The sequence below is a fragment of the Neovison vison genome, chromosome 8, assembly GCF_020171115.1.
Source record: "Neovison vison isolate M4711 chromosome 8, ASM_NN_V1, whole genome shotgun sequence".
NCBI classification, from domain to species: domain Eukaryota; kingdom Metazoa; phylum Chordata; class Mammalia; order Carnivora; family Mustelidae; genus Neogale; species Neogale vison.
Window position 1 is genome coordinate 5,918,151 of NC_058098.1, and position 11,581 is coordinate 5,929,731.

The 11,581-nt window shown below is 51.7% G+C and overlaps 1 long non-coding RNA gene across 1 annotated transcript; it reads left to right on the forward strand.

Moving 5' to 3' along the window:
* Positions 1-5,026: 5,026 nt before the first annotated feature.
* On the forward strand, positions 5,027-10,834 carry LOC122915536. The gene is made up of 3 exons (XR_006386058.1): positions 5,027-5,192; positions 5,337-5,403; positions 9,995-10,834. It is a non-coding gene; the product is annotated as an uncharacterized LOC122915536 (long non-coding RNA).
* Positions 10,835-11,581: the final 747 nt, after the last annotated feature.

An 11,581-nucleotide genomic window follows, 5' to 3' on the forward strand; every position in this document is an offset into this window, starting at 1 on the left:
GGGATGTCGCTGCTCTCAGGCCCTCTCGGTGGACAGACGTGGGAAATGAGTGTGCATGTACGAACATTTACATCTGTATTTACTTCGAAACGCGGATCCTGTGATTTTCAGTGTATTTGTTTATGTTCCCAATCCCCTGTGTCCAGCACATCTCCTGGACCCCTGAGCCCTGGCTCTCAGACACCCCCCTTAGGTGGACACCAAGCCCCGCAGGGCTGTCACCCGACCCTGTTCCAAGGGCCACCACAGGAGGGCTCTGTCCCCGTGTATGTCCTGCATCTCCAGGTCCATTAGACTTGATGACACTTTATGGACTTTTGAATCCATGTTCACAAACGATATCACATTTGTTTTATTTCTTACAGTTTCTTCTCTGGTATCCTACCAACATAACTCTAGCCTCAGAAAATAAAATGCACAATTTTCTTTCATTTTTTTTTTTTTTTAATCCTCTGCAGTTATATAAGGATTATCTAGGTTTGGGTAGAACTTTCCTGCAAACTCATCACGGTCCTGTGGAGTGTCCCCTGGCTGGATGTTAGACTGCTAGGACAGGTGGATACAGTAATGTGATGGATACAGGTCTCTCAAGGTCCCCTGAGGGGATGCTGGAATGTTCTAGTTGCCCAGAAAATGGTCAGTCCCTTAAATTTTCAGACGTGTGTATATAAGTTTGCCCCGAAGTATTCTCTAATTTTCTAACTGGTACAATGTCTGTACTGCTCCTTTTTTCATTCCTAAAATGTGTATTTTCTTTTTAACCTGTAAAGCCTATCATCAGGGTTTTATCTATTTTTTATTTTTTGAAGAGCCAACTTTTGGTTTGTGGGTATGCCAAATTGATTCTAATGAATTCTTACTATTTTTTCATTCTCTTTCTCCCATTTTCTTTGGGTTTACCCGCTGTTCTTCCTATAATTTGTTGAATTAGACATTTAGCTCATTTCTATGTGTGTGGGGCCATCTCCTTCCCTGTAGGTGTCCCCTGAGCCGCCATCACAGGGCTAACAAGTTGGGTTTTCACTGTCGTGCTGTTGTAATATTTTCTCATTGACATTATGATTTCTTACGTGACTCATGAATGTCTTCAAACCTCCACAAACATATAGGATGTTCTTGGTGTTACATAGAAACAATAAATATACAAAATTAGAAACCCAAGGACAAAGTGAATGATTTTTTTCCTAGCAAAACTCTGGTATAATTTTTTTTCCTCATTTACACCAAAGACAATATTTTATTTTTTTTTAAGATTTTATTTATTTATTTGACAGAGATCACAAGTAGGCAGAGAGGCAGGCAGAGAGAGAGGGGGAAGCAGGCTCCCCACAGAGCAGAGAGCCCGATTCGGGGCTTGATCCCAGGACCCTGAGATCATGACCTGAGCCGAAGGCAGAGGCTTTAACCCACTGAGCCAGCCAAGCGCCCCAAAGACAGTATTTTAAACGCACGCAGTGTGTGTCTTTCCAAATGACTTACAGTTTGTGGAGTGGCACTAAGACGTGTCTGTGCCTGGGCCCCATGAAGACCTTGAACTTGTCTGCAGAGATGGGCACGGTCCCAGGCAGATCAGAAGGAGGCCAGGCCCAGTGGCAGAGGAAAGATACCTTCCCCGGCCCCATTCCAAGGAGCCTGGAGGCACTGGGCGCTGCAGAGAGTACACAGTGCTTCGTCCGTGGTGCGTCCATCTACGGAAAACCACTCTCCCACCTCCGGCCTGCTGTCTGCGGAAGGACTCCCACGGTTACTGATCCCAGGGCTTACTCAGAAGTGATTCCTTCCGAGGAGACACACAATCAATGAGAGAGCCATTTCCGGGGAGCGCCTGGGTGGCTCGGTCGTTAAGCGTCTGCCTCCCGTGCAGGTCGTGATCCCAGGATCCTGAGATGGAGCCCGCATCGGGCTCCCTGCGCAGCTGGAAGTCTGCTTCTCCCTCTCCCGCCCACCCTTTCTCTCTTTCTCTCCCTTCGTCATATAAATAAATAAAATCTTTAAAAACAACAACAAAACAGGGACTTCCCATCCACAGGGTTGAGCACCCTGTGCAGGAATGTCGCTGGGACACTGGGTAGCCCAGCAGCTGAATGCTTGGGGAAGGTCAGTGTGTGGTTTGGGACCTGCCTCTGCTGGGGGTTCAGGTGCAAGGGGCCTCGGATCCCATCAGCTCCCCGGCGCCCACCCACCCCTTGGCCTCTCCCAGGACTCTGGGGGCAGATCCTTGTTCTCATTTAAATGAAGGGGTTGCTGTCATCCCTCAGGGGACTGGGGTGTTTGCAGGAGGGATGCCCCTGCTCCTTTACCCAGGGTATACTGTTCAGGGGGTAGGAAGAAATCCAGAGACATTACCACTTAGCACCTTCCTCACTTCGGAGGCGTCATTCGTCTGGTTCCTCCAGCAGGTGGGGGCTGGGTGAGAGGAGGAAATGTGTTTCTTTGGGCCCCGAGATCGCATCTCGGCCCTGAGGCTGGAGCATCAGACACACCACTGGGTCTTCTTTATTTCATTTTTCAAAAAGCCGTGAGTGAAGGTCAGAGCACCTGGGTGCCGCGGTCGGGTAAGCATCTGCCTTCGGTTCAGGTCACGATCCCAGGGTCCTGGGACTGAGCCCCTGCTCCACAGCGAGTCTGCTCGTCCTCATCCTCTGCCCCCACTCCTCCCCCCGCCCCATGCTCTCTGTCTCTCAAATAAATAAAAAACATCTTTAAAAAAAAAAAAAAAGAAAAAAAGCAACGAGTGAAGGTAATCAGTTCCCTCCAGGTCATAGAGAAAATCGTAAACTCTGGTACAACACCTCCCTTCTCATCGCCTCTTTATAATCCCCCCAAGGCACGCAAAGCTTTTCCTGAGTCGTTACACTTTGGTGAACATGAACCCCGTGTCCAGAGTCAAGAAGAGACGCTTCCCTTCTGGACCCCTCCCCTCCCTAGTCTTGGGCACAGCAGGACAGCGAGGGAATTGCCTAGTCTAGTCGCAAGGCTGCTGGGAAGGTTAACCAGAATGCCAAGGTTATAAAGGGCGTGGTTCCCCAACCCCTCTAAGAAAAAGGTATTTGGTCCATGGCTGAGAAGCAGCAGCCACTAGACCCACCCAGCCCTCCCGGGGAGCCCCTCCTCCCTGCTGCCCCTCACGGTCCTCCTCTGTAAAGGGGCAGGTACGGGCAGAAGTTTACTCCCAGAGACGCGCTCCCAGGTTCGGTGCATGCCTCCTCGTCAGCACAGGGGAGGACTTGGCTTCCAAAGGGCCATGACCACGGTCTCTGTTCTCACTTGCCTGTTTCCTGAACCCCATTTCAGGTGCCCACCCGGGACCCTCTGCCCTCAAGCATCCTCGCTGAAGCCGGGGTTTGGGGCGGGTGGGGGCAGCAAGTCTGCGTTCTGCAAAGGTGGCCTGGAAGCGGTCATCCTCTCTCCCTGTGTCTGTCTCTTCCTCTCTAAAATAAGGTCACCCTAATGACCCCTCAAATCCCTTCCATGGGACAAAACGTCCAAACCACCCAGGTATCTCATTTTCTTGTTTTAAGGTAACACCGAAGACAGATTTCACCCTCAGAAAAACTGTACCTCCCCATCAACCACAATCAGGAACGTTTCCCAAAGTCTGTGATAATGAGAATCGTATTTCTCACTGGGTCCTTACCAGAGAGAGGAGAGTGTCGCTGTCCCCACGATTCCGATGAGAAACTTGAATCCTCGTCAGCCACTGGCTGGGAGTGGACTTGAACAGAGAGACCTTTAGACCCCAGATCTGGTGGGAGCACAGACTGGGGTCCCAGTCCTGTTGGCTCCACTGCAGGGGCCCTGGAGGGCAGGCCGGGCAGTGTGTGGTCCCCGGGTTTGACCACAAGATGGCAAGCTGACTCAAGGCATGGCCATTAAGAGGGGGGTGGGAGGAGGCCGGGGGGAGGGGCTAGGCTCTCCCGCATCACAAATGTGTGTTGACACTCTCAGCTAATAATTGACTCACTTTCTCCTGTGTCAGATCTGGCTTTCCAGGGATTTGCAATGAAATTTAAAAAAAAAAAAAAAAGACAAGCAAAAAAAGAAATCGGACCAGGCAGTATGTTTCATTTCCAAAGGGCTTCTCGCCTTACTGAGAATAAAATTGGTAAGGTCCGGTGAGACCGAGACACCGCTCCTTCCTCATACGCTTTCTGACAGTCCTGTGATCGGTGATAGAGGCGGAGAAGGGGCTGTGGACGCTCCAGGATCCGTGCCCTCCCGTCACAGGATGCCCCGAGATTCGGAGAGCGGAAGCTACACCTGGTTGGAGGCCAAGAACATAAAACCCAGAACTCTGGTTTGAGAGTTACTTCATTCATTCCTTTGTTCCATTCATTCCTTCATTCCTCAGTACGGATCCAGCCCCTTCTCTGTGCCAAGCGCTTGCAATACTACGAAGTGACGCCACAGGGTGTCACAAATGTGCCAGAGCCAGCCTCCTAGGTCCCTGGGGCCCTCCAGCCAGCCCGATGTCTATACTGGCAACAAGAATATACATGAAATGGAATTAGCCAAAGGTGTGTTTCAAATTTCAGAAGATGGCCTTGTCCTGTTGTCCTGATTTAACATGGGAAAGGCAGAAACCAATTTTGTACCATGTTATTGGCATAAAAGTCCCACCCATCAGGAAAAAAGAAAAACCTGATTTCTATGAAGCCCAGTTAAGTATCTTTTTATGTGAGCAAAGAATAAGTTCATTATCGAGTCTCTGCTTTGGTTATTTCATTTCCTGGTGATTTGTCCCCATCAGCTGATCATGTGAGTCCCATATCAGGTAGAGATTTGTGTTTTTTCTAGTGCCATGTAATCATGTATAGATGCGATCCTTACCCCATCTCCACTAAGCCTCAACAAAGAAGTCAAGTAAAGATTGTGTGCCTGTTATGCAAACATAGCTTTCCTGATCTCTCCCCAGGGAAGAGAGGAGATTATGACTCAGTTTTTTGATCTGATAGGATTTTGTTTTGTTTGGGGAGGATGAGTCAGGGAAGGCTTCCTGAAGGAAATGACATCTAAGCCAAGCCAAGGACAGAGGGATAAAGAGGAGCTAACCAGAAGTAGGGACTTGGGTAGGAGAGGGACGGTACCCAAGAAAGGAGTAGCGAGTACAAAGGCCTGGAGGGGAAGGAACATTCCGGAATGTGGGCACCTGTCCCTGGATCTGGGACCTGGAGGGCAGCCTGGCAGGGGAGGTGAGAGAAGCAGGGAGGGGCCAGGCTCTGAAGGGTTGTGTCAAGGTTTAAGGAGGTCAGACTTCACCCTAACAGCAATGAGCAGAAGCACCACGAAGTGGTTTTTAAGCAGGGACTGACCTGATGATTCAATTTTCATTCTAGAAAAGATCTCAGCCGTGGCAGCAGCGAGAGAAGTCGGGGCTGGCGATAACTTAGGAGATCGAGACAGGTAGGAGTTGCTGGTGGCCTGACCTAGGGTAGCACGTGGTGGGTGGGGAGCGTGGACCTGAGGGACACCCGTGGAGCAGAACGACAGCTGGAGGGGGAGTAGGAGGGTTACAGGGGCAGGGAAGGAAGGAACCAGGAACGACAGCTCGGGCCTCCGGGCTGGGGGGCCGTCTAGTCCCACAGGTGAGGAAGCCTGGGGAAGAAGAGCTTTGTTCTGGATATGTGAGGTGTGGAATGCCCAAGAGATGTTCACTTGGGGGTGTCAGTGGGCTGTCCCTTGTGAGGGGCAGCAGGACAGGAGGGACGTGCGTGGGACCCCCTAGCCCCTAGAACATGGGAGAGCCACAAGAAGCCAGCTCTGAGAACCCCACACTGAGACGGCAGCTTGCGGGGAGGCCGGGAAGGAGGCCGGGAAACCTTGAACATGGCAGAAGGGAAGCAGGTGGGGAGTTGCCGGAAGGAGAGAGCGGTCCGCTGGGTCAGCTGCCTCGAAGAAGCCCCATGACAGAGGACTTGAAAGTGTCCCTTGTCTAGTGGAATCTGGGCACCGGTGGCCCCGGCAGGAGCAAGTTTGGGGGGCCGAGTGGGCAGGAGAATGCATGTGAGTCGAGGAAACGCAGGCTTAGAGGGCTTAGAGAAGCTCGTTTCTGAAAGAAGGCAGAGAAGGGGGCTGGAGGCCTGTGGGATCCCCGGAGCTCAGAGGCTTTCTGCTCTTTGCAACAGGGGAGCAGCTCTGGAGCTGATGAGATGCAGGGGAGGGGGAAGGCTGGATGAGTCAGGAGGTGGAGAGAAAATTAAAGACTTGCAATCCTGGAGGGGGGGGGGGGAGCCGTGGCCGGGCCTTAGGTAAGAGCAGGTGGTGCATTTCCTTTGTAAAGCAGGACAGACAAGGGAAGGGAACACAAAGGGAGGCGCAGGCTGCGATGACCACAGGACCGCACCCTTGGGTGCTGGAAGTGAGGAGCCGATCTCGAGGCGTGATGTGGCTTGTCTCCGACGTCTGAAGCAACCGGCCCTAGAGGGGAAGAGACTTGGCCCTCGAGTGGAGACCCAGCCCAATGCAGATGTCCTGGCTCACCCACCCCGACGCTGGCAGCCCTGGGCTCCCTTCCTTGCGCAGCCTGCACGCAGGGGGAGCTCCACCCAGCTGGAGGCAAGCCAAGCAAGGCCCGGAGAAAGCGGTTACCAGGGGAATGCTTTAGCAATCCTTCAGGTCTTGTCTCTGCAGAGAGGAGATGAGTAATGGACAAAGGGCCTTAATCCTCCCGTAATCCCGCAGTGCCAAAGGAACCACCAGCCTGCTTAGCGAGGTTCTTAGGAAGAGGCTTAGGGTATTTAAAGGAAAAGAAAGGGAAGGCAGAAGGGAGGTGGGAAGGAAGACAGAGGAGCAAAAGAGGAAGATTCCTGAATGTCAGGGAGCTTGAAGGAGGCAGAGGAATGTTGGCACAAGGCCGTCAGTCAGTCACAGCTGTCACAATTGCCCTCCGCAGAGCGCCAAAGTCAGGGGCTCTGTGGGGATCCCCACGGGTCTGGAAGTACCCTTGTTCTGCAGATGGGGAACCCAGGCTCAAAGAAGGTAAACACGTAGGCTTGCCCAGCCAGTGAACCGCCAACCCAGAAGCTGGGCCTCTCGGAAGGCGGGGTGGTGGTGGTGGTGGTGGTGGCAGGAGGCCTCGTGGTTTCGGGGTCGTGGGAATCCTGTTAACTTCGAGCTTGGAGAGCGCTTGGGAGGACCGACCTCACGCTGAGGTTTAAATGAGTTCCTTTTTACTGAGTACGTGGAAAACCTACGTGCTATCTAGTGTCTGGCCGCTGCACTTCGGGGTCATCTCCCCACCTCCCCATCTCCATCAGCACCCCAATATCAAGGCTGTCCAGATGAACATACCGTCTAGCTGGAAGGGGTGAGCTTCCCCAGACACTGGTTTGAGAGCAATTTCTACACTTCAAGGAGTTCCCACTCCTCGCCCTGCTCTTAGCTGTAGAATTTCAGGACCTGTCCGTCTACTTTTGCCGTCATGGTTATTTTATTTTATTTTAGGTGATCTTTACATGCAACATGGGGCTTGAACTCACGACCCCCAGGTCAAGAGTGGCCTGTTTTACCCACGGAGCCAGCCAGGTGACCCCTGTTATGATTATTTTAATTAAAATCGTTTGGGATCAAAGTGAGAGCTATCTGTGGATACCCTGTGAACAATACTTAATTTCCCCAAAAGAAAAAAAGAAACCCAGAAGAGGTCTTAGCCACATTTCTAGGTCATCAGTCTGGCAATTTCACCGAACAACCAAATCTGTCTTTTTAGCCACATGTGAATAAAATGAGAACCAGAGATGATTGAAGTTTGCCTCAATCAGTAGAATTTCATTCTTTGCTCTCTGGATTTCCACCCCTATTTCGGGTCCTTACTGCAAGGCTCTAGGGAAAGATTTTTTTTCTTATATTAAAATAAAGGCCATAAAGGTGGCTCAGTGGGTTAAGCCTCTGCCTTTGACTCGGGTCATGATCTTGGGGTTCTGGGATCAAGCCCAGCTTCGGGCTCTCCGCTCAGCGGGGAGCCTGCTTCCACCTCTCTCTCCCCCCGCCTCTCTGCCTGCTTGTGATCTCCGTCTGTCAAATAAATAAATAAAATCTTCTAAAATTTTTAAAATAAAATAAAAGCTTTAATACATTTAAAGGAGGAAAAATGAAGAGCATCCCAAAGGAGAAAACCATGTTTCTTTCCTACTACTATGCTCACACCAGAAATATGGGGGAGGGGCTCCCAACCAAGTCTCCAACTCCCTGACATCAGTGGGGTGCCCGCGATTGAATTCCATTGTGACGCTAATTCCCAGCGTTAGAGCAGACCCCCCCCCCGCCCCCGCGCCCCCAGGGTAAGGGCTCAACCTGTACGTCTGTCCCCCACTTCAGATGCCTGGCGTCCAGAACCTCTGACCCCCTGGCTGTAAATTAGGGTTTCCGTGACCTGCCCTTGGGGTTCAGTCACTTGCCAGAAGGCTCACAGCACTCAGGGAACTCGTGTAGTCGCTGGACGACTAGTTTCTTACGAAGGACGCTACTCTGGGGCAGCCAGCTAGTGACGATGTCTAGGGCAGAGTGTGGGGGAAAGGGCCAGAGCTCCTGCGTCCTCTCCACACCCCCGCACCCCCGCACCCCCGCACCGCCGCAAGGTTCACCAACCTGGAAGCTCCCGAAGCCTGTGGTTCGGGACTTTTTGCATAAGTGTCATTCCTTAGGCAGGACCGAGGAAATCACTGGTCTTTAGTGTGATTGGCTCTAACGCCAGCCCCTCTCCGCTCCCGAAGGGTCAGGGGGTGGAGCTGAAGGCCCGGACCCGCCCAGCACGAGGTTGGTTACCCCGGCGACCAGCATCCCTCCGGGGCCACCGAGCGCCGCCCCTTCACCGGTCCTCGCATTCCGCTACAAAAAGACACGTCATCGGAGATGCCAAGGATGACAGCAGCTCCGTGCAGGAAAGAGGGGCAGAGACCAAATATGTATTTATGATATCGTAGCATCTCGAAATGAGTATGGAGGTATTCGCGAGAGCCGTTTATGTGCCACAAACTCTCCAGGCAGGTGGGCCTATTGGGGTTCCCTCTGCTTGTCTGCTCCCCATGACGCTTTGGAGCCCTCCCCTGGGATTTTTCCACGAGATACCCTTGTAGTTCCTCCCTCCTGTCCTTCAGGGAGGAAGACACGAATCTGATCGGGCCAAATTCTAAGACTCCGAGTACGATTTGCTAAAGGGCCAGGACAGCTCTGACAGCTCTGACCCCTGCATTCTTTTGTTTTGTTTTGTTTTTTTAAAATTTTTATTTTTATAAACATGTATTTTTATCCCCAGGGGTACAGGTCTGTGAATCGCCAGGTTTACACACTTCACAGCACTCACCAAAGCACATACCCTCCCCAATGTCCATAACCCCACCCCCCTTCTCCCAACCCCCCTCCCCCCAGCAACCCTCAGTTTGTTTTGTGAGATTAAGAGTCACTTATGGTTTGTCTCCCTCCCAATCCCATCTTGTTTCATTTATTCTTCTCCTACCCAGCATTCTAACCTTCAAGTTCTCACCCTCGCTGTGTCGTCTCTTGTCCCGGGGGCTGGGTGGAAGTGGACCGGCGGTTGGCAGGAGACACAAGGCTGCCCTGTCCCCCCATCTTCACCTCCAAGCCAAGAGATACGGCTCTATTCATGAGCAGCCTGCCTTCGAGTTTTGCCAAAGCCGGGTTAATACGAATGAAGCCAGCTTTTAATTTGCCTTTGCCTCTTTTTAAAAAAAAAAATTTATTTATTTATTTGACTAACAGAGATCACAAGTAGGCAGAGAGGGAAGCAGAGAGCGAGGGGGAAGCAGGCTCCTTGCTGAGCAGAGAGCCCAATGCGGGCTCGATCCCAGGACCCTGGGACCATGACCTGAGCCGAAGGCAGAGGCTTTAACCCACTGAGCCACCCAGGTGCCCTGAGTATGTCAGCTGTTTTTAATGACTCTGGGAAACTGTCTTTGAATGTCACATTGCATGGAGAACGGACGACAGTGAGGGGGGATCCTTTTACTCGGGATATATATATTTCTCTCGCAACCAGAGAAAGTGAAATGGGCCTCGCTGACAACCAGACACAACGTTTCCAACAGAAGAGAAACTGCTGGGAGCAGGTGGCCGATGAGGCCACACGGCAACCATAAAAATGACACAAGAGCCCTGTCTTCTCCCAGGAGTCAGAGTCCGTTCCCGTCCCGCTTCGCTCCAGCTGGATCTGCTTCCGTCGTTAAGATAGTTGCCAAATGGCCCATCTTTTCCACAGCGTCCAGAACTGGCCTGTTTCTCGCTTCCCTCCCGAGAAGCGGCCGGCACAGCCTCCAGCTCCCTCCACTCCCCTTTCCAGGAATCTCCTCGGGCTCCTCTCCTGGGGGTGGGGTGGGGGAGCTTGCGGCGGCAGCAAAATCGGCCCATCTTCATCCGATGTGGTCGGCGGCGTCTACAACATGACACCCACGTGTGGGCACACACACACACACCCTCCACTCAGTTCTGACGCTTTTCACGACGGAAACCGAATCCCGACTCCAACCGTCTTAACAGTGGGAGCATCTTCTGTCCCATAAGAAGAGCAGAAGCAGAGCTGGCCCTGGGCTTCTGCTCGATTTCCAGCTCTCCGGGCTCGACCTTCACCCCCACGTCGGCTTCATCGCGTCACGTGGTTCCAGGTGTCCTGTCTTGTCCCCAGAAAGAAGAGCAGAAGGGCGTCTCCTTCTGGGCGGCTCACATAGGAGGAAGGAACCCTTCCCCAGGAGTCCCGCAGCAGACACCTGTCTTCCTACCCCGTCACCCATAGTTACATCCCAGACTCCGGCCCGAGATGCCTGCGGGGAGGAAAACGGCCACCACGACAAATTAATCTCAAAATATTGTCCCTGGGTGGCTCAGTGGGTTAAGCAGCTGCCTTCGGCTCAGGTCATGATCCCAGCGTCCTGGGATCGAGTCCCACATCGGGCTCCTTGCTCGGCAGGGAGCCTGCTTCTCCCTCTGCCTCTGCCTGCCTCTCTGTCTGCCTGTGCTCGCTCACTCTCCCTCTCTCTCTGACAATTAAATAAATAAAATCTTAAAAAAAAAAAATATTGTCCGGAGTGGATGGCAGTACAAAATCAGGGGTTTCTGAGGAAAAACGAAGAGAACAGATGTTGGCTAGACACCCCACAGTGCCTGTGACGGTCCTGCAGTGTTTGTGTGCGCCTCCTTGAGTGTGGGCTGGTGACGAAGGTCAGCTTATCTTTCCAGTCTAAGATTTCTCAATTCTCTAATGACCATGTGTCGTTTCATAATAATAAAAAATAGAACTTCAGACAAATTTCACATAAACTTCCAACTCCAACATTTTTTTTTAAAGCAATCCTATCAATTTGAAAAATGAGCAAAATGATTGCCTCTATGTCTTTCTGGCTTTTCTAGTTTCTCTATAAGTGGGTTGGGAGGCGACGTGTACATTTGGGATATCGGACACCATAAACCTGGGCTTCAGAGTTTTGGTTTTTCAAACTCCACTACTGGTACAAGAAACACCCTCCTGGCTCAGGAGGAGAAAGGCTCAAATATTTCAAGTGAAAATGCTACTAAGGAAACTTGGCAGAAGCCCAAGGTTATAGGGTGCAAAGACTATAATTCCTCTTTTATA